At 43.3% G+C, this 9,032-nt stretch overlaps 1 pseudogene; it reads right to left on the reverse strand.

The window, feature by feature from the left end:
• Window positions 1-1,057: 1,057 nt before the first annotated feature.
• LOC116062320 lies at window positions 1,058-8,775 on the reverse strand (annotated as a pseudogene).
• Between the last annotated feature and the right edge of the window lie 257 nt (window positions 8,776-9,032).

Below are 9,032 nucleotides of genomic sequence, written 5' to 3' on the forward strand. Positions count from 1 at the left end.
GCATAACGCTGCATTATGGTATTGCTGGCCCTGCAGGAGGACCACGCCAATGGAAGAATCAGAAGAGAATCAGGAGCGAAAGAGGCTTAAGGGACCATGACGATGACTGGACCATGATGATGACTGAACCATGACGATGACTGGACCATGACGATGACTGGACCATGACGATGACGATTTAAATTCCCTAAAGCTGTGCTCTTGGATCTATGTACTGAATTGGGTCCAGTAGAGAGGGCAACGCGAAGTTACGCTTAATTGCTTTTCCCCACCTGTCGTCATGATTCAGCGTAACGAAAGAACAATCACACGCCAGGGTCATTAACACACTCATCAGAATTTATGAGGTGCTTTGCATTGACTATTTATGGTTAAAAAATGGGCGTGTACAGGGCGGGATAAGAGGCTGATTCATGTATGCACACTTGTGGGTAAACTCTGATTTATAAAGGGAACATTGCTTACAGATGTGCGTACGCACGGTTTTATAAATCTGATTTTTTTTTTTTGGCATACGCCATTTTTGGCTTTTGGATGTATGTACACTTTTAGTAAAGATCCTACACTCATTTATAAATGAGACCCCAGATCTGTACGGAGGTTTACTAACAACAAAACCGACTGACTCTTAGAATTATAAAAACAAAATAAAAATATTATATCATAATAAAAAATAAGAATATAATATACACCACAAACTAATCAAGTAAAAGTACTGATACCACAGTGTAGAAATAAGTAAAAGTACAAAAGTATCAGCATAAAAATACTTAAAGTTAAAGTACAAAAAGTAAAAGTGGTGATTCTGCAGAATAAACAGTATGATATTACTGGTTTCTAATGACTGATGAATTTAATGCTGCAGCTAGTAATCTGTAATAATACATCATCATTTATGATCTGATTATATTTAGTTTTAATAATCTGAATGTGTAAAGGAACTAAAGCTGTCAGATAAGCAGCGAGGTCGTTGCTGAATGCAGCTTTTGGAGACGATGATGAAGAGCATTACATGTCATTTAGCTGTTTGGAGCAGAATCTAATCCATTCAGGAAATCATTGGTGATACCCACATTCTCCTCACTAACATCAGCTGATGATCCTGATCAGACTCAACTGTTTGGTTCTCTGACAGGAGGAGACTCTCCGTCCTCCACAGGACACAGAGACACTGAGGAACCATATGACGTGGAACACAACCGTAACCCAAACCCAAACCCAGGATAAAGAGGCTGAGTGAATGTGGTGTTGAAGGTGTGGAGGTGTATCAGTGAGTCAGAGGAGACTGTGTAGAAGGACAGAAAGCCAGCAGGACAGTCCACATACACTGCTACTCTACCAGAGACAGAGGAGGAGGAGAGACAGAGGTCTGTTGGCATGCCATTGTGACAGACAGAGTAATCAACATCAGAGCAGATCAGACTCCAGGAATGATCATTATTTCCAAACACACGGTCAGCATTGCGTCCTCTCCTCCTGATTCCTCTGTAACTCACTGATATAACAACCTCTCCTCTCCTCTCGACCTCCCAGTAACAGCGACCAGTCAGACCATCTCTACACAGCAGCTGATGATAGCAGTAGTCAAACCTCTCAGGATGATCAGGATATGGCTGTTGCTCGTCCACATATGTCACCTTCCTGTTGTTGTCAGACAGTTTGAGGTTTCTGTTCACTGTGTTTGTGTTGAGCGTGAGTTCACAGGAATCTGATGGAGAGAACGAGACACAACACAGCTGCAGTTATTAACCTATCAGCACTTTGATGATGACATCAGAGGGTTGAATGAGTGATGTCATAGTTCTATGAATGAAATGTAAAACAGACTTACACTTCCTCAGACCTGGTGTCAACCATCTGACTCCAGCAGGCTCCACCCTGAAAGGAGGAGGGGGAGGGGGGGGGGGGGCATTACATCACTCTCACACATTATTCTACACTGATGAAGGAACAGTCTGAAAGCTGGAGAAATACATCTCAAAAGTCCTGTCCTGAGGTTAGTAGTTTCAAGGTACATGGACCTTTCTCTGTAGAGATTAAAAAAGCTTGTAAAACATCAACCCTGTCAATCTATCAGAATATTTGTGCTGCAGTGAGGTCACTTGAATGTAAAAAAAGGTTGTAGGACCATAGTGACAAATAAATAAATAAAACAGAACATGAATCTCACAGATATGTATTGATATCACACGCACAGCAATACAAGCTAAGCCAATATCCTGTCTAAAACACTTCTTATATGTCTTGGGAGTCAAACTGTGAAAACTTATACAGTTTACAAAATATCTACATTTCTTCAAAAAAAAAAGTCCAGACGCTTTTGCCCTCATGACATTCACTTGTGCCAATACTCAAAATAATAATGTCATATTTATTGATATCACACACACAGCAATGCTACACAAGCACAAGTGTTGTCTAAAACAGTTCTCCTATATATATTGAGTCATCCAGTGCAAAAATAAACATATTGAACATTATAACTCATATAAAGGACAAACTATTTGCATTTCTTCAAAAAGGCCCAAACTTATGCCAAAACTCAAAACAGTGATGCCATTCTTCTCTGTAGAGCGGTTTAGAACGGTAATAGACGATCTTTGGTCACATCTTACTATTCTGACTTCGAGTGATCTCTCCTCACAATAAACAATCGTTGTTGACCCTTGGATGACATATTGACAGCCTTATATGGGCCTAATGTGCGACGGACCTGTCTTCCATTGGTTTACAAGACAAAAACAAGCAGCTCCCAAAGCATCATGGGAAACTAAATGCACGGTTAGCATCAGAGCTAGCAGCGCTGAATAATGTTCATCCAGTGTTTATACCTGAGAGTGTCCAGTCTCCAGAGTGGATCCTTAAGTCCAGCCGACAGCAGCTTCACTCCTGAGTCTCCTGGATGATTGTAGCTCAGGTCCAGCGCTCTCAGATGGGAGGGGTTGGAGTTCAGAGCTGAGATCAGAGGAGATCAGATTTCCTCTGAGATCAGACAGCCTGACAGACTGCAAACACACAGAACATGTCACATGATCTGATGATACTGTGGGGTTACATTAACATTATCACTGATTCTTTCTACTCACAATCAAACACCCACTAATGTCCATCAACAATCTGACAACATTACTGGTAGCTCTCTGATTCCTGTCTGATATTTCAAGTTCCAACAACAGAGTGAGAAGAAAACAACATAAAACATGGAAAGAAATGAAACTAAATAAACACAACTGTTTGAAACCATACAAGCAGAGACAATCTTAGGCACGTTACGAGTTTATCTATTAATGCAAATCAGGATTTAGGTGACCATCAGTTGAACAGGTTGTTGAATCCTGACCTGAGAGTCTCCAGTTTACAGTGTGGACTCTGAAGTCCAGCCGACAGCAGCTTCCCTCCTGAATCCTTCAGGTTGTTGTTACTCAGATCCAGCTCTCTCAGACTAGAGGACTCAGAGCTGAGAACTGAGGACAGAGCTTCACAGCTTCTCTTTGACAGGTTACAGCCACTCAGCCTGAAGAGACAATAACGAACAAGAAGTAATATTAAAATGTGAAAATTGCATAGGTTGAGTCTGGACTAAAGTATTATCAGAAAAAAAAGCAGCACTTGTAGTTAAGGCGGCCGCCTAAACAAGACATGTCTGCCGCTTTAACTATGTTGTCGTCAAAAAAAAAAAAAAAAAAAGAGAACGATATCCGCCGTGTTACTCTGTCCTGTTTTCTCCCTTATAAGGCTGGGCAGTGGGCACCGAACTTCAAAACTTTTATGGTACCGACTGAAAATACTCCCATCCTATGAGTATCGAAAAATTATTTATCTTTCGGTGCCAAATCTCGGTTTTAAAAGCGTCTGAACGCATAAACGCAAGCTTATCTGTCCTCTCTGCATATTGACAGAGAGCGGAGCTCCAACACCCTATCCAAAAGCACAACCAGTTTTATTAATGTTACTCTGAGTGAGCAGTGTTACCATATTTTTTTTATTTTGATAACTGTTTTGAGTCACAATTAGGGTGAAAAATAAAAGTTTTGTGTTTAATGTATTTTTGTTGATCTTGAAATGTACTTTAAGACATATGGTATCGAAAACAGTATCGTTAAGGACCCCCCCCCCCCCACACACACACACACACATAAACAGTCTGACAGCAAACCCCACCCCACTACCTTAACTAACATATATTCTGTGGGAAACCCAGTCACTACATCTTTATATACATTCTGTGATCTCTACATCTACATCATATGCAACATTATTATATTAACTTGATCTGACCTGAGAGTCTCCAGTTTACAGTGTGGACTCTGAAGTCCAGCCGACAGCAGCTTCCCTCCTGAATCCTGCAGGTTGTTGTTACTCAGGTCCAGCTCTCTCAGACTAGAGGACTCAGAGCTGAGAACTGAGGACAGAGCTTCACAACTTCTCTCTGACAGGTTACAGCCACTCAGCCTGAAGAGACGGTAATAAAGAAAAAGCAATCAAGAAGTTGAAAAGACAGCAAAGCATTTAAGTTATGATATATGACTCTAACTATCGCTGTACTTACACAGCTTTTTTGGAGGCTTTGACCACTGGCAGCAGTCTCAGAAGAGCCTCCTCTGAAGCAGAGTATTTCTTCAGGTCCAACACGTTCAGATCTTTTTCTGATGACAGTAAGATGAAGACCAGAGCTGACCACTGAGAATGAGACAGGCTAGCTTTGGAGAGATATCCTGATCTCAAAGCCTGTTGGATCTGCTCCACTAGAGAACCATCATTCAGTTCATTCAGACAGTGGAACAGATTTATGCTTCTCTCTGCAGACAGATCCCCGTTGAGCTTCTTCTTGATGTACTTGACTGTTTCCTGATTGGTCTGTGAGCTACTTCCTGTCTGTGTCAGCAGGCCTCGTAAGAGAGTCTGATTGGTCTGCAGAGAAAGACCCAGGAGGAAGCGGAGGAACAAGTCCAGATGTCCATTTGGACTCTGTAAGGCCTTGTCCACAGCACTCTGGTGGAGATGTTTTAGTTTTTCTCTGAAGACTTTAGGCAGCCATGATGATGTTTGTTCTTCTGTCAGCAGGTTTACTCCAGAGTCGGTGAATGTCAGATGGACATAAAGAGCAGCCAGAAACTCCTGAACACTCAGATGGATGAAGCAGAACACCTTGTCCTGGTACAGTCCTCTCTCCTCTTTAAAGATCTGTGTGAACACTCCTGAGTACACTGAGGCTGCTCTGATATCGATGCCACACTCTGTCATGTCTGATTCATAGAAGATCAGGTTGCCTTTCTGCAGCTGTTCAAAAGCCAGTTTTCCCAGAGACTCGATCATCTTCCTGCTCTCTTGACTCCAGTGTGGATCTGTCTCAGCTCCTCCATCATACTTAATGTTCTTCACTTTGGACTGAACCACCAGGAAGTGGATGTACATCTCAGTCAGGGTCTTGGGCAGCTCTCCTCCCTCTTTGGTCTTCAACATGTCCTCCAGAACTGCAGCAGTGATCCAGCAAAAGACTGGGATGTGACACATGATGTGGAGGCTTCGTGATGTCTTGATATGGGAGATGATTCTGCTGGCCTGCTCCTCATCTCTGAATCTCTTCCTGAAGTACTCCTCCTTCTGTGAGTCAGTGAACCCTCTGACCTCTGTCACCATGTCAACACACCCAGGAGGGATCTGATTGGCTGCTGCAGGTCGTGTGGTTATCCAGAGGCGAGCAGAGGGAAGCAGATTCCCCCTGATGAGGTTGGTCAGCAGCACATCCACTGAAGTGGACTCTGTAACATCAGTCAGGATTTTAGTGTTGAGGAAGTCAAGAGGAAGTCGACACTCATCCAGACCGTCAAAGATGAACACAACCTCTTCAAACCTGCAAAGTCCTGCTTCTTTGGTTTCACTAAAAAAGCGATCAACAAGTTCCACCAAGCTGTACTTTCTCTCTTTCAGCACATTCAGCTCTCTGAAGGTGAATGGAAATGTGAACTGGATGTCCTGGTTGGCTTTGCCTTCAGCCCAGTCCAGAGTGAACTTCTGTGTTAAGACTGTTTTCCCGATGCCAGCCACTCCCTTTGTCATCACTGTTCTGATTGGTTCATCTCTTCCAGGTGGGGCTTTAAAGATGTCTTCTTGTCTGATTGTTGTTTCTGGTCTGTCTGGTTTCCTGCATGCTGTTTCAATCTGTTTGACCTCATGTTCTTCATTGACCTCTGCAGTCCCTTCCTTTGTGATGTAGATCTCTGCGAACATCTGATTCAGAAGGGTTAGGTTTCCTGCTTTAGCAATCCCCTCAAACACACACTGGAACTTCTTGTTTAGGTTAGATTTGAGTTTACGCTTACAAACTCCAGCAGGACTTCCTGTAAGAACACACAAGAAGAAGAAGATCAATACATGATTTATAAAGTACATATGGCAGTTTACTTCCCCTAAAGATATAAATCCTCTTACTGCTGTGCAGACGGTCAGCCAGCTCGGCCTGCTTCATTCTCCTCAGGAAGTGCAGTGTGATCTTCAGAAATGCCTCTCTGCTGCTCCTCCTCTGATCTTCATCCTCACCGTCCAACACCTCCTCACCCTCCCTATGACTGTCTGGGTATTCTGGGTAATCTGGACTCAGAACCTTCTGGATCTTCTTCAGCTCGTTCTTCACAAACGTGACAATGTCGTCCTCCAGCAGCTGGAACAGAAGATTATATGAATCAAATCAAACTGAAATCATGGAAGCAAACATCAGATCCATGTTGGACAGACTGACAATCCTCTGGTCTAAAAAGTGCACCAGATGATTGTGAACAGCATAGATGTAAAAGTAGTTGTTGTACATTTACAGACCATAAAGATGGAGTCCAGGTGTGTTTGATGCTGCTGGGTAGACTGACTGCTGGGAACCTCTGAGATCTCCTGGTCCAGTCTGTGGAGGAATCAGGAAGAATTAGCTCACATCATGTCTGTCCACACAGAGACAAACACAAGGTAAAGGTCCTCTGACTTAAAGTGTTGATTACAACATTGAATCAGATGGTTTCCCCTGACATTAAATTATTGGTTGTACTGCTGATCCCACTGTGATTCAACAAGAAGAACTAAGAAGCAAACTAATGCCGCTTTTCCATTACATGGTACCTGCTCGACACGCCTCGACTCCACTCGCCTTTTTTGGTTTTCCATTACGAAAAAAAGTAGTGTCTTTCACTAAGGACTTCTTTTGGTTTGTTTGAACAAACTCAGTGTGAACACAAAACAAGTGAATATTGGGCTGAACCACATCTAAAACAACAGAAAATATTGTCTGATGAAAACAACTGAATATTAGTACAAAACATGAGTACACGGCACCAGAGAATGATGCCCCAAAGCTGAACAGGTTGGAAAGAAAATCAACAGTGTTTAATGGATCAGACCAACTGGAAGGCAGCACAGTTTCTTTTGTTCTCAGTTTTAAATCCTCACCTTTGATCAACAGCGTAACGTCCATCTTTGAAGTTTATAGACAAATCCCTAGACCAGTCACTCTTCATGGACACACAGCTGGGTTCTGGTTCTTCAAGCTTTCTCCTGCTAGAAACACATAAAAACTGAATATAATCTACACTGTGCAACAATGGATTGTGGATACATTTAAAAAAAATATTTGCTCATTGTTTTGTCATGCCATTCAGGAGAACAGTGTTTTCACTGAAACTCAACAGTTTTAAAGCTACAGAGTGAATCCATGTGAAACACACAGGTGGGCTGCATCTTGTAGATCACTATCAGATATGGATGGTAAGGACTAGGTTGCTTGTGGTTTGCCCCCTGCTGTTCTGTGATTCTTGGCAAGGCCACCTGCCCTAGTAAAGGATTATGGGTGGCCTGCTTGCTAAAGTCCAGTTCAGACCAAAGATTCTGGAGGAGACAAGTTTAAACTTGCAGATACTTTACAATTGAGAATCTAACACAAACATTCAGTTTTGTTTTTCTCAGTTTTAAATCCTCACCTTGGATCAACAGAGTGACGACCATCATTAAAGAAGATAGGCAAATCCTTAGACCAGTCACTCTTCATGGACACACAGCTGGGTTCTGGTTCAGGTCCAGGTTCAGGTCCAGATTCAGGTCCAGGTTCAGTTTCAGTTTCAGGTTCAGCTTCAACAAAGTCAGGTGTGAGCTGCTGCTCTGGGCTTCAACACAACACAGACAGAGGTTGAGTGTGAATAATGGTAGTGATAGTGGGAAATTGAAAGTTACGAATATAAATACGGTTCTATGAATCCTGGATGACCGCCAGAGGCAGTGCTTAACACTAAATATATTCTGTATCGCGCTTGCGCAGGTCGAGTATTTATATCAACAAAGTCACCTGTGACCTCAGGGTGACCCTAGCCAAGGTATTAAGTTCCGGTGTCAACCCCGAGCTCATTCCTACAGAATCTTCTCCCGGGGTCGCAAGATTCCGAGTGACCAAGAACTCTGGTGGTCATCCAGGATTCATAGAACCGTAGTTACATTCGTAACTTTTGTTCTATTACATCCTTACTGTCCACCAGAGGCAGTGCTTAACACTGGACGACTCATACCAACAGAATCATGAGGAAGCCTGATTACCCACCTCGCAAGGATGCAGCAGAGGACCTCAGGCAGAGAACCACTCCCAATGGATGAGGGGTGGCAACATTCACCCTGTAATAACGTGAGAACGTGCTCGGCGACGCCCATGAGGCCGCAGCACATATTTCCTCCAAGAGCACACCTCTCAAAGTTGCCCATGACGTGGAAACACTCCTGGTAGAGCGGCATTTCACTCCGGATGGTAGGGATTGACCACTCGCTCTGTATGCAGAGGCAATGGCCTCCACAATCCAGTGGGACAGGTGCTGCTTTGAGAGAGCACAGCCTTTCATACGACCACCATAACAGACAAAAAATTGCTCAGACTGATGTATGCAGGTGGTAGCATTCACATAAGCCCTAAGGGCCCACACTGGGCACAACAGACTCAACCCCTCCTTCTCCTGAAGGGGGGTCAAAATGTGCCAAGTGGAAAGGCTGATTGAGGTGTGAGCGTGCCA

Source organism: Sander lucioperca, chromosome 2 (genome assembly GCF_008315115.2).
Source record: "Sander lucioperca isolate FBNREF2018 chromosome 2, SLUC_FBN_1.2, whole genome shotgun sequence".
NCBI lineage: Eukaryota > Metazoa > Chordata > Actinopteri > Perciformes > Percidae > Sander > Sander lucioperca.